The sequence below is a fragment of the Sceloporus occidentalis genome, unplaced genomic scaffold (genome assembly GCF_023333645.1).
Source record: "Sceloporus occidentalis isolate IW3139 unplaced genomic scaffold, rSceOcc1.0.p SCAF_140, whole genome shotgun sequence".
Classification (NCBI taxonomy): Eukaryota; Metazoa; Chordata; class Lepidosauria; order Squamata; family Phrynosomatidae; genus Sceloporus; species Sceloporus occidentalis.
In genome coordinates this window covers 1,007,372-1,026,746 of record NW_028317120.1, presented here as the reverse complement: position 1 = coordinate 1,026,746, position 19,375 = coordinate 1,007,372, and positions in this window count along the sequence as shown.

Below are 19,375 nucleotides of genomic sequence, written 5' to 3'. Positions count from 1 at the left end.
ACAGGACGTCCATTCTTATGTTTCATCCTGTACTACATGTGCCAGGGCTAAAGACATACATGCTAAACCCTCAGGTCTGCTACAACCACTTTCCATCCCAGGGAGACCTTGGGGAGACATCTCCATGGATTTTATCACTGACTTACCTCCTTCTCAAGATTTCACCACACTGATGGTTGTTGTGGATCGTTTTACTAAAATGGCTCACTTTATTCCTCATGCCGGACTTCCTTCCGCTATTGAGACAGCGACCTTGTTCACTCGGGAGATTTTCAGATTACATGGACTACCTGAAAACATTGTCTCTGACCGAGGGACCTGTGACGGAAGCCTCCATCACTGGGGCCACTGGAGAAGCCTGACTGCCAGCCTCCTCCCTATTGACTATGGGCCCTGGGTTTGTAAAGACTTCTGTGGCTACCCCCAGCAGTATCATCTCATCACTGGCTGAGGGGATTATCTCCAGCAGACAGCCAGGATCTACCACCAGGGAGTGACCACCATTCTTTGATGTTTAATGTTGTATAAATCAGTCTCCCCCTATTGTATTGTTAATCCCGTTACTGCCCCTGTTGTCTCTGAGAGGCAGATTAAGGGGGCGGTTTGTGTCCCAATATCTTGTTTTATGTTAATGTATGTTTTGCTGGATATATCCAGCTCTGTGTGTCTAAAATAAATCAGTCTTCGTTTGGTTTTACCCTACACTGAGTCTCGGCTAGTGACTGGGGGACCGAAGAAAGTGTGTTGTCCCAGGCTAAGGGAGCACAAGACAGCGGAGGTAGTCGGTCGGACAAGCCAGCTCCGTGACAGGACCCAATTCACCTCTAAATTCTGGAAGGCCTTTTGTCAAGAACTTCATATCCAACGTTGCCTCTCTACAGCCTTCCATCCGCAAAGTAATGGCCTCACGCAAACATATACCCTGATTCGCAACACCCTACGGCAGGCTCAGCAACGTTATAAATGGTTTGCGGACTCACATCGATCCCCAGCACCTGTGTACCAAGTTGGGGATAAAGTATGGCTATCTACTAGACACCTCAAGGTATCCAACCCCACAAGGAAATTAGGGCCAAGGTTTATCGGCCCGTATTCCATTTGTGAGGTCATCTCACCATTAGCCATCAAACTGCGCCTTCCTCACACCATGAAAATACACCCTGTATTTCATGTATCTTTATTGAAACCATGGATTGAGAACCAATTCTCAGAAAGACCTGTTTCCCCGCCTGAACCTATCATGTTAGACGGCGCTGAAGAATACGAAGTGGAGGCGATATTAGATTCCAGAATACACAAAAGACAATTGCAATATCTTATACATTGGAAGGACTATGAGGCAGTAGACAGATCATGGGAACCGGCTAAAGATGTACACGCTTCCATGCTGGTGCGATCTTTTCATTCTGAACATCCTGAACGCCCGGGTCCTTTGCGTGTCCAGAGGCCCCGCCTTAGGAGGGGGATCTGTCAGAACCCGACCCGCAGCCACTCACCCGAGTACCCGTGGGTCGGTCCCCTGCCGCGTCCACGCTGATCTAGCTCCGCCCCCTCTTTCTCTGCTTCAGGAAGGAGGGGGCCGCGCGCGCGCTCGATGACGTCATCGCCCGGGAACATTTAAAACTCCATCTTCGCTACTGCTTGTTGCTTGATGTATTTTCAGCTGCTGTTTCGTGAGTTTCTATATCCTGATTATTTTCCTGGCTTGTTTAACGGATTCTGCTACCTTTCTGGAGACCCTGACCACGGCTTGTTTAACGGACTTTGCTACTTTTCTGGTGCCCTTGACTTCGGCTTGTTTCCTGAATGTCGGGCACGATTGCATAAAACGGTGCTTCCTGATAATCAGCTGTTATTAAGCCAAGTCTACCTGTTCCTGCATACCAGACTCCCTTATACTCGTCCTCACAGGCCGCAGCAGATGGCGGAAGCTTTCCGGGAAGAAGAGAAAGGTAAAGACCCCAACGTAAAAGTCTCTGGCTGCCACGTATTGTGTGCAGTAAGTTCCGGTTGCCAAAAAGGTCTATTCACTAAAAAGTCAACTGGAGCAGACGCGGCTGAGGTGGAACATGCTTGTGGGCCAACATATTCACTAAAATGGAGTCCAACAAATATATTTTAGCAAACAAATAAATGAAAGTAAACCAGTGAGAGACAATAATCGTATTCCACTGTGTGCAGTGGGTGAGGGGTTAATTAACCTGGCGGCACTAGTCCCCAAATATTCACCCATTGTAAAATATCCAAGGGTTACAACTAACTGGTTGGAGAATGCAGTCTAATTAATACACAACACAAAATGGAGGCTGTGGTGACTGGCTAAGTACTGAGGTAACAAAGATAGATAAAGAAATGCTATATTACTAAACATGGAAGATGAAAAAAAACCCAGCATTGCTGGGAATACAAACATTAACCACCAGGAATGATTATAAGAACTTACAGACAATGCTATCTAGGAGCGAATGCTTGGGAAGAAAGTCTCACAACTAGAGCTTCAGTTATAAAAGAATGATGAACAAAATGGCTCCTGCAGAGGTCAGAGGTAGCAGTTGCTATGGAGAATAGAACCATAAGCAAAAGAGTACAAATACAGGTGGCTCTAAAGGGGCTTTACCGGAGCCAGAACACTGCTGGTGTGTAGGAGTATATCATTCTGGCCCAGTGCAGCCATTTTGTATACTTCTATATACTTTATATATATTCTATATACTTTTACATTACATTGATTCAGTGCCAGCAGATCCTGTAGAAGAGATAGAGACATTATTATTATTTAGTCTTTCTTTTTTCATATTTTTGTTCATATTTCTGTTACCGGATAGGCCTTGAAATGGGGTTATATTATATATTTGTAACCTTTGTGTGGCATTGAATGACAAACTTGCCATCTGTCCCGATTTTGCAGGGGCAGTCCTGATTTTTGAGGCACTGTCCAGGTATATTTTCGTTCCGCTATTTGTCCCGGATTATTCGCCTTTGGCCCTTTTGAGGAAATGCTCTGTGAGGACTTGGTCAGCGGAGCTGGTACCAGGGAGAAGAGGACAAAAGAAGAAGACAGAGCTGCAAGAAAGGAGACAGGGATAGGAAAGCGGTTGGCAGAGAAGGTAGGGAGACATTGACAGTCAGTGCGTGTGTGGGAGAGCATGAATAAGAGTGAGTGATAGAGCATTGGAGTGAGAGAGTGTGAATATGAGTGTGTGTGTGTGAGATTGAGTGAGAGTATGAGAGAGCGTGCAAGAGAGCATGAGGGAGCGTGTAAAACAGCATGAATGAGAATGTTAGAATGAGAGAACATGTATAAGGAGAGAGAGAGAGAGAGAGTATGAGAACCTAGGAGTGTAAGAAAGAGTGACAGATTGCATGAGAGTGTTAGAGGTCATGAGTGAGACAGCATGAGAGAGCATGAATAAGAGTGAGGTTTGAGAATACATAATAGCCTGATATAGTTCATGTGCTGCAAATGTATCTACCGCATACCAAGCATGCATGGCGGTGTTGGTGGGAACACGGTGATATAACCTGTAGGCAGAGCTAAATTATGCTAATTATGTGGGTTTGGTTGACCCGCCACCTGCGCCTTGGTTATAAAGCATATTTTACTCATATGTGAAATGGAGAGGAAGTCACCCAAAACATCAAATATTTTAGGAACTGTGGACCGTCTGGGGACTCTGAATGGAAAGGGACTCATGTGCTGCAGGGTTACAGAAAGCTATAATTGTGACCCCGCAGCTGGAATTCTCTCTCTCTCGTTTGCCATTTCTCCCAGGTGCCATGAATAGGATCCCGCTGCATGGTAGTGCCCTCAAATCACCTTTTATATAGTTTGGGTTGTTTTTATTATTTATTATTTTTTTTCACTCTCAGTATTTGTCGTTTGTGTACATATCAGTCCTGGCATCAATCAGAAGTATCAGCAATTTGTATAAGCTTACCTGAGAACTCTCCGTGTTTGACCTGGAGATTGCGGGTCAGCACTGCTTCTCCGGTTCTCCGGGTCAAGACCTGAATCCTCTGGGTCGCGGGAGCTAGGTCTTGACATGCCCCGCTCCCCGCCCATTTTTTCTTTAAATGGGGGTGTTTCCTGCTGCCGTCAGCGGGAACCCCCCCCAACGTCAGCGGGAACTCCCCTGACATCAGAGGGAACCCCCGATGTCAGCGGGACCACCCACCGACATCAGCGGGACCTCCCACCGATGTCCTTGTGATTAGAAAGCTGGGCAAGGTGAGCCAGAGTTCACAGGAGTGTCTGGAGAGGTCCCTCTTGGAAACTTGTTTAGTTTTTTAAAGAACGCTGCCATCTTGCGAGTGGCAAAGTCTCTGGCAGTGGCGGTTGTGACCGTTCTCCGGAGCAGTCGATGTGGGGTGGGTGTGCGGTGTCCCTGAATGCCTCGCTATTGAGGCATTTCGCCAACACCATTTAAGCTTAGGAGGCGATCAACTGACCTAGACGCCCCAGGAGGAGCCAGTCGTTAAGTGACCGTTTTTGTGTGGCGTGTCTGGCACGTCATTGTTCGTTAAGGGGTTAAAGATGTGGGTCTTCAGGGATTTGTTAAAGGACCGAAGCAGGGGGAAAGACAGATAGTCCGAGGAGGGCATTCCAGAGGATAGGGGGCCGCCTTGGAGAAATCTTGCAAGCTTGCTTGAGAACTGGAAATCAGAGGAGACGACAGACGTAGTTCTGTGCCTGTAGATGATGCCTAAGAAGAGGTTTAAGGCTGTAGCAGATCTGCAACCAGGCGCGTGTACACATGACTGTCCCATGTGGAATTTCTAAACCTGTTCCTGCACAGAGACTACTACCTGACATAGTACCTGGGGTCTCTTTTTCTAGCAATAGTTTCTCTTTTTCTTTGGCCAGCCTAATATTTGACACCATACCTGTGCCATATTAACACCAGCTTCCATGTCTGGTAATTGGTGTATCTCTGTCTCTGATTCTAATGTGAGTTGTGTTGTACCTACCGTTTCCGCCGCGGGTGGGCAGCTCGCTCGCGATGACGCATGCGCGCCCTCTCGCGGGTTTAGCACACGTTTACTCTTTTGTTTATCGCACCGACGCCATTCTATGGCGCCGGGCGCGATGACGTCACGTCTTCTCCCATTGGCCGACAGTCCATTTTCCCGCCTTGTCCATTATTTAAACACACTCCTATGTACGCACAGTGCCTGTTCAAAGAGTCACTGTATGTTGCTCTGGGTGCTCGTTCGCTTGTTTGCCTTCATTGTGTACCAGACCTTGGATTGTTTATTGACCTCGTTCCCGTGCTGCCTGCCCCGACCTCGGAATCTCCTGACCACGATTATTTGCCTCTGGCCCTGTATTGTTCATCTGCCTTGGACTTTCTGCCTGTACGCTCCGTGCTGTGAATACGTCTCTGCATAGTGGGTGCATTATCTGTGTTGTCCAGGTCCCGCCGTAACAAGTTGTGTAAGCGCCCCTATCCTTCAAGGATACCCACAAAACCTTAAATGGCTGCCCTGCTTGTGGGTGATGACTTCATTATAATGATTGTGGGACAAACATGGGAATGTCTGTGATAAAGGAGTTGTCTTGATTTAAATTTAAACCAGATGATACCTCAGATACCTCAGCTGACCACTGTGTCTACAGTCATCAACACTGCCATTTCTTTGTGTTTCTTCAAAAGATATTGGACAGAACACCTGGAAACCCCTGTCTGCCTTGAAATTTCTGCCTGTGAGAGATCTTACTGATGCAGTAAGACTACCCTATCTCTTGTTGCTGTGCTCGGTCCTGTGATGGTCTTGCCATGGTGTATGTCTTTTGGCATTAACCTGTCTACCTGTGCCAGTATTCCCAGATAGAGCGTAACCCTGATTGTGTTCATATCAACGGGACAGCGCAAGCCACACAAAGTCCGATGTTACAGCGCTCCACTCCCACTAGACAGATGATTATTGTAAGACCATCGGCACCGGGAGCGGGTGAACAGTAACCCCTTCTGTGCAGAGCTGGCCGCTGCCCCACACTAAACGAATTCTGCCAGGATCCACATTTCAGATACAAGAACCAGATATGGGGCTCATAAGAAAGAACAAGTAATACTAAAGCTGTGTTTGGTTATTAAAAGGGGTACGTGGGTTTTTGAGTCTGTTTAATGGCTCAGAATAAATGTTTTTTTCCCATGAAAATCATCATTTCATTTTTAAATCAATCAAATCCTAAAATCACCGATATTAAAATCACTTCAATCTTAATTTTATGGCACTCCTGAAACTCTTTTGATCTAAGTTACTCGATAAGCTGTTTCACATAGGGTTAATGTTGGGATAAACATCTATCTTTGGAGGAATGGCAGGACTGTTTCTAGGGAAATGTAATATTTCAATAGACTTTTTAAACAGAGTTCCTAAGTGACAGGAACACTAAGGAGAAAAACAAAATGGGTTTCTTTAACTTCCCTCTACATGATGCAGAACCAATCAGGGGATATTTATGAGGGCTCCAAGGTGGAAGAGCACCATTAAGAAAACATCTATCAAGTAGAAGCCAGTTGTGCCAGGAGCAGGCTGTCCCTCCCAAGAGAAAGTCTATGAGAGACTTTACAAGACACTTTTATATATAGATTGGCCCTCAAGATGATGTCCATGTATTAGCGCTAATAACAAAAGGGTTAAATCACCCTATATGCTCTAATGCTCTGTACTGTATCATTAAAACACACCATCAGTGCCTTCATATAGCTATTTATTTGATTTAAGATATGATTTCATGACCGTTTCCAGTCGCTAACATTTACTACATTGGGAATCATTTTTTTTTAAATCTATTAGCTTTTTTCATTTTTTTTTCTATTGGATTATTAAATGACTGAAATGACTTCTCATATGTCTTCTTGTTCAACCGTCAGATTAAAGTGTGAGACTCCTCTCCACGTGCCCTCGATGGTTGTTTCATAGCCAAATACAGTGCGGACCTTGGCCCGATAGGGTATTTCCATTTCTGCTTTCACGACTGACGCTATAACACGGATGGACTTCCCACCTGGTACCTCCACATTGGTGCTTGCGGAAAAGGAGACCTGAGGGACATAAAAAAAAACAACCCACATATTTAATGACGCATTTTACTCTTAGAGCTCATTAGAGATTAGTAAAAATCCAAACTTGCTGCACTTCACACATTCTTCCCATTCAAAAGGAAAAGGACTGGAAAAGGAATCATTCAAATGATATTCTATTTATGTTCTATGAGAAAGAGTACTTCTTACTTGACTTTTGAGTTCCTCTTGATGATCACCCTGGTAAAAATCCACCCACATTTGACAAGTTTTGCTTATAAACTTATACGCTGAATGTAATTAGTAGTTTGTACAGTTCCTCTTTATTCATTAACCACTTTCTTACAGAAATGTGCTACCAGCTGAGAGTTATTAGGATAATATAAAAGAAGGGATTAATATACAGTATATTAAACTGAACAAAATATAAAGGTGGGCTGTCAAGGCATATGGCAGCTCTGCTACTGGTGATGCAAGTGATAATGAGCCTCTGTCAGCATAAGGCTGCAATTAACTTCAGACAAGCCTGTGGAAGTTAGCAGAGATGGATCAATTCAACCAGACCCATAGAGCTTCTCAGGCAACATCAGAAGATACATAGATGATGTTCAGAAAAATCTCAAAAAAAGCTTCTTCAGAGAAGCCGCGCCATCTTAGTTGCTAAAACCTCCCTGTCACTGATACAACCACCACACTACCTCTCACCCTTTATCTCTTCTTTATGTTTGTTCTCACCCCAGTCCCTCAAGATTGTAAACTTGCGAGCCGAGCTCTCTCCACCTAATGTATCGGTTTTTCTTAGTCTCTCAGTTCTACCCTTGTCATACCCCATGAATATATGTATTGTAGGAAGCGCTTAATAATAATAATAATAGTAATTATTATTATTAATTATTGCTTCCACTCCCCAGCACCCAAAAAAGTCTCGTGAGCAGGAACTAGTCAACAAAAACAGAGATGATCATATGATAAAATGAATATTTGATGGGTATGCAAGGATAGAGCTGCCATAAAACTACTCAACCTTTACCTCCAGCAGAAGCCCCAAAATGCTGGAGGCCTTAGGCCTGTTCATTGTCTGCCTTATGGAAAATACAGCCTTGCCATAAGCATATTTTTTATGACCTCATACCTCAGTTTCATTGCTCTTTGAGAAATTCCATGTGTTGGTTGTGCTCACATCGACAGAAATTTTTATTCCTTGTTCAGCAATTCTTGGAATTCCTGCTTTAAATGTAGTTTCAGTACCAAGTGATACTGTGAATCCGTGTTCATGCGAAAATGAACTTGTCTCCTTCATGGTTTTCTGAAACCTTAAGAAATAAATATATTTAGAACTGTTAAACATTTAAAAATGGTGTGGTATTAACCATTCGACTCATATACTGTCTCTCAACTCGAAATGTGTACATTGTCTAGTACATAATAACCTTAACTATGGATAAAAAAGTTCCCGCCGTTGCAAAATGAGAACCCCATCAAATACCACTGTGATTAACTCTGTTTACCTTGTAAAATGGAATTAATGCGATATACCTTGTCAATTAAAAAAAAGACTTAAAGCAAACTGCTTTCAATGAAAATTGATTTGAACCAATAGAAAGAGGTATCTGGCACCCACAGTGATATTAAAGAATACGTTTGTAAGTAGTATGAAGATAACAGTGTGCGTGCACCAGCATTGTCGTCTACCCAAATGTCCCCTTCAGTTATCCACAGTCTGAGTGTCTACTAATCTTCACAGCTGCTTTGTCATCCACCATTTACAGTGGACACCAGGCTATTATGCCCATCTATTGCAGCCAAGAGACTGACCAGCAAAGAAGTCAGAACCATATGACCTCTGAAGCTACATGGTCAAGGAATATATCCTACAATCAATCTCAACAATGGTTGGATAACTAATTGGTCACTCATTTTCTATCTAGTCTTCTGTTGAAGGCAATAACATTTAGGGTAATATCATATTTGTCTCCCCATTAAGGAAACTTTTTTTTAATAAATGATGCTTATGGGTTTTATTTCCTTACATTTTTTTACCCTTAGTCATTCTGCTAGAAAACTACTTGGTGTCTGTCTCTCACCCAATAAAGATACACATTTCCAAGCCAGATGCCCATGATTAAAAAAATATTACTCCACCAAAATATATTTTTGTAGTTTCACTTCAATACTTTTCTTGTTGATGGCTAACTCAACAATATAAAAAAATAAATGATACGTTCACTTTACTCATCCAATAAAATGTATACTTTATATCCCAGGACCCCCATTAAGATTATCTTTGTGTTGGCTCACAAGTCCCCTCAAAACTTTCAGTGTACAACAAAGTAATGAAGAAAAAAGTATTAATCACTTACGTAAAGGTGTGTTTTAATGGAACTGAGCTCTTTGAGTTCCGATAAGATTCATCCTTAACGATTTCAAGGCTTTGTGAAACGGTTTTACCCAAATCAGGCAGGAATTCGAAGCTTATCATTTTCTGGATTGTTTTATCTGAAGTGAAAGCAAGTAATCGAAACATTGTATATCCTATTCCTACATTAACTCCAGAATATATGCCACTTCCTTCGGCTGGCGGATCTCCATAGTATATCTTCCCCTCACTGGTCTCAACACACCACATTTTTCCATCTGGAGTGAAAGCCATAAAATGGGCAAATTCACGCCACCCATAACTACCAATTACGACGCTTGTTTCACACCATTTGTCAGAGACTGAGGTTGGTGGACTTCTCTTTAACAGCTTGCCATCGTTGTCCACCGCATGCATCATGCCTTTTGGGTCAAAGAAAACAATATCAAGACTTTGCCACCCTCCATCCCCTATCTTGGTGGCTTTTCCATAAAACCATGAGACATGTTCGTTATCTGGAGCTGGGCCTTTGTAAAGCAGCCCATCAGTTGTTATTACGTAGAGTTCCCCTTTGGGATGGAAGAAGAGTAAATGAGTATCATTCCAGTCAACTTTACCCACTCTTTTGGCAGAAGAGAACCAGTCCTCATGCCCAGCTGAAGGCATAGGTCCCATGTACAGATCAGCACCACGGACAGCATACAGATCCCCTTTAGGACTGAAAGCAATTTTACTGACGCCTTGAAATTTCCCTAAAACAGTTGCTCTTTCAGCATAGTTTTCCTTGAAATCTTTTGGTGGCAGCCCAGCTCGGACTGTATCATCTTGATGCACAGTAAACAAAATAGTCTCTGAAATATAGTGAAAACATAACATCTTTATAAGTTTTCCTGTTTTTGGGTCATACTTCAGTTACCAAATGTCAGCATAGGTGTGCTCTGATTAAAAAGTTTTTAAATAAAAACAAATAAAAATGTATTGTGTTAATGTGTTGTGTTTTTTTTAACCCCTACTTAAATCTAACTCTAATTCCCCACTAACTAATTCCCATCATACTAACTATACAGTATAAACTGAAAAGGAAATTTTAAAAACACTAAAAACCTGGGGTTTGGGACCCAGGAAAATGCAGTGTTTTTTGTTTTTTTTTAACTGTTCTCTGTGTGTCTCCAGCTCCTGATCATAGTGAGAATAAGAGATGCAGAGAATAGAGACAAGGGCAATTTTTATAAATGTATATTGGACCTGTACTTCTAGCATTAGTATACATGGAGGGGGGGGCAGGGAAGGTGTCTGCCCCACATGTCACTCATTAGTGGAATGCCACCAGGACAAGCCCCAAGACTATACTGCCCACTGGTGGCGGAACAGAGCCAAAATCAAGGGAGCGCAAAGTCTGTTTGTATGCCAGCGCTCAGCACTGTAGCCACACCGACTACCCTTATTCAGAAGTTATCTATGTGACGGAAGCCTCCATCACTGGGACCACTGGAGAGGCCTGACAGCCAGCCTCCTTCCTATTGACTATGGGCCCTGGGTTTGTAAAGACTTCTGTGGCTACCCCCAGCAGTATCATCTCATCACTGTTTGAGGGGATTATCTCCTGCAGACAGCCAGGATCTGCAACCAGGGAGTGACCGCCATTGTTTTAGTTTAATATCAGACCCCTCCACCCCATGGTGCATTATTATGTAGTCCCCTTCCCCCCAGTTCCACTACTACAGACATTTACCCCGGCCATCCCTGGAACTGATTTGGGCCAGTAATAGGTAGCGGAGATTGGGAGACCCTATTGTACTGTTAATCCCATTACTGCCCCTGATTGTCTCTGGGAGACAGATTAAGGGGGCGGTTTGTATCCCAATATCTTGTTTTATGTTAATGTGTGTTTTGCTGGAAATATCCAGCCCTGTGTGTAAGAAATAAAGCAGTCTTTGTTTGTTTTACCCTATACTGAGTCTCGGCGAGTGACTGGGAAACCGGGAAAAGAGTGTGTGTGTGAGTCCCAGGCTAAGGGAGCACAAGTCAGCAGAGGGAATCGGTCAGACTAGCCAGATCCATGACAATCCAGATCAGAAAAGAAAGAAGAGGAGGAAGAGGATCTGCGGAAAAGGAGACAGGTATGCGGGAAAGGTAGGGAGACATTGAGAGTGTGGGGGTACTGAAAGAAAGTTTCCACCAGTGAGGTAAGAGGCGGGAGAAGTGAGTGTGTGTATAAGTGTGTGTGAGCATGAATGTGTAAATTTGTGAGCATGGATGTATTAGTGTGTGTGAGCATGCGTGTTTATGTGTGATAATAGGTATGTAGGTGTAGGTGTGTATGAACATAGGTATCTATGTGTAGGTGTGAACATGGGTATATATGTGTAAGCCTGGATGTGTATGTTTGTGTGTGGGCATGAATGTGTAAGTATGTTTTAGTATAGATGTGTATGTGTCAGTGTTTGTGAGCATGACTGTGTATTTGTGAGCATGAGTGTGTATATGTAAGTGGATGTGTGAGTGTGCATACCAGCATGGGTAAATGTATATGGGTAAAAGTGAGAGCATGGATGTGTATGTGAATGTGTGTGTGAACTGGTACGTTTAGCTTCATTTGAAGAATGGTAACCAGTCCCAGTAATAGACTGTATTACACAGCTTCGTACTTAGAGAACTGAAAAAGTTAAACAATTGTTTTTACATGATAGGTAACTATGTTTCTATCCTATCTCCCCTTACTGTTCTCCCTTATAAAGCTATATGTATTAAGATCCCTTTATTTCTTGTTAATTTTTATTGTGGAAACAATTCAACACTTTGAAGATTGGAGGATCACATGAGAGGACGTCAGCAAAAGTACCACAATTTTGGCTGAAGTTCATCTTAGGGCAAAGTCGCGATGCTGTCAGTGGCGCTCTCTCCTCGAATTGAAGGATAGGGGAGAGGACATCACTGGAAGCAACAGCATTTTGGCGAGTGTTCGCACCAGGTTATGTCAGCAGAAATGCGGACAAAGATAGACGATAAAAGAGAGAAGTTGAAAGTGAGAAGATAGAAGTGATTGGCTGAGAAGGTAGGGAAACATTTAGAGAGCGTGAGAGAGTCGAGAGAGTGTGAGAGCGTATGAGTGAAACGGCCCACAGATTTCTGATAGAAATTCAGAGCTTTTTGCTTTGTAGTTGTCCACTTTGTGAGGCGTTTGGTCTAAAAACTTTTAAAAAAAATGATACATTTACCCTGGTTTCCTTTTAATTAAAGCTCATGTGTCCAAACAGGGTTACTGTTTGAGCTTAACTCATTTCACCTAGAACCTTATAGATGTGACTCATACCAGCCACCTAAAGCCATATGTTTTAGTGTCTCCTAAACTCTACAAAGATTAGTCAGATGCTATTTTAGTATGTCCATATCCTAATCTGACTCTAAATCTAACCCTGACATCAATCATGTCATTGCATTTGTGGTAAAAAGTAAGGAGTTTTCTGAAAAAATGAAAACTGTGTAAAATAAAAAAAACTATCAAATATAAAAACAGTATTATACAGTAAAAAAGCCCCATAGTTGAGCTAAAATTCTAAAGCACCATAATAAATTAACATTCTTACCGGGTTCTGTCATTTCTGTATAGTCAAAACTCCCTGTCTGTCTGTCAGCTGCTCTATGAGAGTCACTGTTTCAGAAGCATTTACCACATTGATCATTTTTCCTTTTATGTAATTGATTTATTTATTTTATTCTTAATCTTTCCCATGAACACTAAATATGCCCAGAAAACATATCAGCTATTGAATAAACTTCAGTCTCCTGGATTTATTTACTTAGCAAGAGTGTGATCTTTATCGAGGCAATCACTGTTTGGTTTATTTTAATCAGTTTTTGAGCACAAAGATTAGACCCTGTGTTTTATGGGAAATAGTTATTTTCGAAAAATTTGGGGTGTAAAAACAGGGTTCGTCTTATACAGCTGTTGTAGATTTTTTTTCCGCTTACCTTTGTGTTGCTCAGCAGCGTCTCTTGTTCGGTCGAGGAGACACAGGAATTCAGTAGAGTCACGTGAATATTCATCACATCACATGACTTCGCTCAGTTCCTGCTCTCTGGCGGGACAAGAGAAGTTCACTCAGAGTCCGAGCAACGCAGAGGGAAACAAAGTCTGGGAGCAGCACCGGAAGATCTGCAGTCCAGGTAAGGGTGGGGGAGGGTGTATGAGTCTGCGTGAATGAAGGAATGAATGAATATGTGTATGTTATAGCATGGATGTGTAAGTAGGGGGGGCAGGGCACAGGGAGGCTGAAAGTGATGTGCATGTGTTGGCTGCTTGTGCATGATAGGAGTGTGATTGCTATATAAAATTTACATGATTGCTAACAGCAATAACACTCCTATCATGCCCAGTCATACCAAGATTCCAGCACAGCCAACATCACACCCATCCTGGAACCTGGGCATGATAGAAGTGTAGTTTTCGGGCCCCAAAATGAAGGTGCGTCTTATACATGGGTGCGTCTTATACATGGCGAAATACAGTATTTTATATACATACAAAATTGAGAATACATCACAAAATGGAGCCCAATGGATGCAATTAGCATACCAATAAAATGGAACAATTCTATTTAGCATTTCAGTGCTGTTAGTACACAACAGGGGGGTCTCGCTGATAATCCTCTTTATTTTGATGCCAGATTTTGATGGTGGGCTGTAGAATGACCTCCCACTGCTTCCCTCACCTTCAGCACCACCTTCATGCTGCCCTTCAATATGTGGGTTCTATAAACTCAAGGAGCAGAATCAGTTATTGTTAGAAATACTTTATCTGCTAGTTCATAACAGGCAGTATATGTGTCGTGCAAACAGTGCTGCTCTTAGTAACAGTTCAATGTGAACTCGCCTGTAACTCGCATGTGCTCGCCTGTAACTCACTATAGGTAAAGGCCTCTCCTCTAGCATGTGCCTACATTTCTGCAAACCACTTGCCGCTGGTAACATGACATCATATTCCTGTGCTCTCCAATAGCAGGTGGAGCAAAGGCCTACAGGGGGAGCATTGGGGGAGAGGTCTGCATCAGCAGCTGTTTGGGCCTCCACCTCTGGACTATAGTGGCTATTAAGAGGGGTCAACTGGCAGCTGTCGTGGGCTCCTAAGGTTAGCATGGGCTGAGGGCAACACCCACCTTTTGCACGTGTTTAAGATGGCCCTTGCTATGTTCAGCGTACTGCTCTGCATAGTCCAATAATTGGTAAAAAGAGACAGATGTGCTTCAAAGATCTCTAGATTACCGCTTATTATTACTATTATTATCATAAAGAGTAATCACATACTGATTATGAGGCATCACAGATACAGTAACAGATTATGGATAATGACTAAAATATATTGTGTCCCTCCTTCTTAGATATAGATTCTATAGAAATTTAATGGCGGCAACATCAAGTATCTCCTAGAAAAGATTTAAATTGCCTGGGAGAAGTTCATTTACAGTTGATACTGTCCTTCTGGTTCTGACCCGGCCTGCCTGACTACGCCTGCTCTGCCTGAAGGCTCCCTGCCGTGTGCCCTGTGCCCTGCCGTGTGTCCAGTGCCCTGAGTCTGAGGATCTTCCAGCCGCGTGTCCGGTTCCCTGTCTGAGCACCTTCCTTCCGAGGCACCTGTCCCCTATCTAAGTCCGAGGCGCCCATCCCCTATTCGTGTTTCTGCCGTATTAACATTCCAGCCACAGCACCCTGTCAAGAGACTTACAGCCTCTACTTGCTAGCTTCTCCAATACAGACCATATAGCAGGGCTCGACAAATCCCAGGCGCCAGGTCGCCATGGCGACTCAATTTTGTCCTGGCGCCTAGGAGTTTGTCAGCCTCTTACATCCACAAAAAAATGCCCCCGCATCACCACGCGGGTGCACTGCTGCTGTCTACCCAGGAGAAAACCTGCAATAGCGTTTTCAGCTGCCACAGGCAGCTTCAGGAAAGGGGGTTCAGTGTTGATTGGGTCCCCACACAAGTGTGGGGACCTGACACAACATCCCCCTGCTGCCTGATCGCTCCATGAGAGCGACAGGGCAGCGTTAACCCCTTCAATGCCAAGATTGCGGCATTTAGGGGTTAATTCCCGTTTTGTAAGGGGCTCTGCTGCAACAGACCAGCAACAGCAAAAACGAGCCCCGATAAGCCCTTTGATGATTCCTGTAGGCATGGAAGCCTACAGCAGTTATCAGAGACTCCCCCCAGCCATTGCTTCCCAGCTGCCAGAGCCAGCTTCAGGGACAGGGGGAGAGGGTTCTTCGGTCTCCACATGAGTGTGGAGAGCAGCCCCAACACCCCCCTGCTGCCTGATCGCTCCATGAGAGCGACAGTGCAGCGTTAACCCCTTCAATTCCACAATTGTGTATAACACATTCGTGGCATTGCAGGGGTTACCATTTAAACATTATTAAAAAATAATTAAAAAAAAACAACAAAAAACATCACTGACCTGAAAGTCCAGGGTGCTTCCAGGTCAAATGCTGTGAGTTTAGTAAGTGGGCTGATGATGATCAGATCACTCCTAACCAACTGTTAGTTTAAAAAAAATCCTGGCTCCTAACTTTTTTAGCTGGCGCCTAGATTCACAACAAATTTGTGAAGCCCTGCCATATAGTATTACTATTCAGCCTCTGGTGTGTTTCATTTCACCTGTCCGTACCTTCCTTCTGGTAATAATGCATTGTGGGGTACAAACTGAGCCTCTGAAATCCCCTGCAACTGGGCTCCTACCTGACCTGCTTAACTGAGTCCTGACATATTCATACTTACTCTCTCACACTCTAAATGTTTCCCTACCTTCTCTGCTCACCACTTCCGCATCTTCAGCCTCTATCTTCTATATTTTATCTTCTCCCTTCTCTTCTCTATTCAATCTTCAATCTGCTGACTTGTTTCTGCGTCCCTTCATGGAGGATCGGGGGAGGACGTCACCCCAAGAGCCGCCATATTGCCCTCGGTGCTTTCGGTGATGTCAATGCAAGCGCCGCCATGTTGGCGGAAGTTCCCACCAGGTTATGAAAATGGAGATTGAATATAGAAGATTGAAGAGAAGGAAGAAAATAAAAGATGAAAAAGAATATCAGGAAGTGGTCAGCAGGGAAGGGAAACATTTAGAATGTGAGAGTGAACGAGAATGAGAGTGTGAGTGAATGTGGGCCCACATGTTTTGGAAAAATTCTGAGCTTTTTGCATAGTTTTCGTCCGATTTGTGGGGGGTCTAGCCTCTTTGCAATTTGTACGAATCTGAAGTCTGGCTACTTTTATGAATGGCTTCCAGGAAAACAAAATCAGAGAAGACACTAATATGCAGATATGCACAGCTTGTAGGACAGAGTGGATGTGATAGAAACAATTAAATACATGACGAGTGGCATCATACCAGCCACCAAAAGCCATGTGTCTCAGTGTCTCCTGAACTCTGCAACAAAGATTTGTCAAACCCTACATGACAGGCGCATCGTCCAGTTAGGGCTAAAGGAACCGATAAAAACCCCCCAAACATAGACCAAATAATTGAGACCACACCATATATGTTGGAAAAAATATTGTCCACAGCTTTATTATAACCACAGAATTAAATATAATATATATATATATGATATAAACATACCAAAACATAACAATAAGTCATTGTCCAAACAAGATAACAATGAAAACCCCTTACACATTCCCACCTGTCAAAACACATAGACAATGACCCCCAAGATAACAGATCTAACAATAAACATCACCATACCTTTAAGGTACAATACCTTACCAAACCAACAGTAGGGGCATACCGTGACACCCCTACACCCCCAGGTTCTGAGCCACAGACCAGCTCGAAACCTACCATACCAACCAACACCACCAACCAATCAACCCAAATTAACCGAAACATCCCAATTATACCCCGCCACTAGCCAGACCTTGACCCCTCAAGCCGTCTGAGCACCGCCACACCGAAAAAACTGGGCTTTAACAATACCATCACGAAAACCTAAGTTCAAAAAATCCAAACCAACGTCAGATAGATGAACACCATCACCCCGAAAATACCCAGGCATCATAGACTCCAACTCCCGGTGACGAACCACCACACCTCCAGCACGTCTAATGAACGCTGCCATCAACTTGTTCACCTTACCCCTGCAACGAGCTAAAGCGGAAGGAACTCTAGCGTACCTCCAACACAACCTCGGAACCATTTCCGACCAAATCACCAGAACCCCAGGAACCAACTCACGAAGCCGGTTAACATCCTGCTTCATCTGCTTCACCAACTCCCGCTGCGGAACCAAACCCAAATCATTACCCCCGGCATGAAGCAAAACAAAATCTGGTGACCCGCCAGCCCTCAATAAGCGCCAAAGTTCACCACACACTTCCCTCCACACATAACCCCGAAAACCAAACCATAACACTCTAATCTGGTCCTCAGGAAAGCCCAGCTGCTGACCGTTGACACGAACTGCGGCTCTCCTCTTGGCCCAGAACACGAATGAATGGCCCAGAATCCACACCACCAAACCTGAGGAGGGAAAAACAAAATGTGAAAACAGCCACTAACAGCCCACAAATCATAGTAAACGATCCGGACGTAAATAAGACCGAAAACGAACAGACTCCCATCTCCCAATCTTCTTAACCAACTCATCCCCAAGCCCCAACCGGGCCGCTTCCGTAGCCGCACCTATACGAAAAGAATGCGTCCCAAACTGAGTCGGCTCCAAACCCAACCTCCGCAATCCTTCTCTAAAAACCCGAAAAAACTGATACCTGGACAAAGCCGAACCGTCCGCATGCATCAAAAATGAGCCTTCCAACGGAGGGCGACAACCCAAAAACGTAAACGCACACTGAACAGGACATAGAACAGACCCATGCAATGGGTAAAGCACCACATCACACCCCTTACCAAAAACATCCGTCTTAGAACGGCGCAACCTAATCGTAACCAATTCTGCCGTAACAACCACGTCCGACCGTTGCAAACCACCATGGCTGCTACGATTAGAGCTAACCAACTCCCCAATCCTGAAAGCCCCAAAAAAGGCCCACACAAATGCCAATCGAAATAACGCCACCTCATAACCAGAGTAGCAGATACTTGACAAAATATCCCATAACCGACCCAACAATTGAACAGACAACAGCCTCCTTGAATCCAAAGAACGGCAGCCCCTCCTAAAGCCCCGTAACGCCTGCTTAACCAAAAACTGCTTAGTGTAATCAGCCCATCCCTTAAATTTGAACAAAAATGCCAGAGCCGACATATTCCTATCCAAAACCGCAGCGGAAGAGCCGTCCGAAACCAGCCGAAAAAGAAACCACAACAAAGCATCCACCCTCTGAACGTCAGACGAGTCACCACCTACCCAAGCCACCGTTCTGTCCCAAGCATCCCAAACTTTACCATACGCCGCCCAAGTCGCTGGAGCCAAAGAGGACCTCACAAGTCTTGCAAACAGGCGGTCCCTATCCGCCACAGCTCCTCCGGGCAATCCTGCCCCACTTCGCACGCTCCAGGGGCCACCTCTCGAAAACGCACCCACTGAAAACGAGACAAAGAATCAGCAACCACATTCAAAAACCCCGGAACATGCCTCGCCCTAAAAACCACATTCAACGACATGCACTGCAACACGAACTTACGCAACAACCGAACTACCGGAACTGATGCCGCCGACAACCGGTTCACCGCATGAACCACCGCCATATTATCTGAAAAGAAAATCACCTTCCTATTCCTCAATAACGCACCCCACAACGACAACGCCACCACCAACGGAAACAACTCCAAAAAAGCCAGATTCCGCATAAGCGGACTCCCATTCCAAGCCTCCGGCCACCGCTCCGCACACCACCGGCCATTAAAATAAGCCCCAAAACCCACGCTACCGGAAGCGTCAGTGAACAGCTCCAACTCCTCCGCAGAAACAGACAATTCCCGGAAAATCACCGTACCGTTGAAATGTTGGAGAAATGCATCCCACACCTCCAGATCAG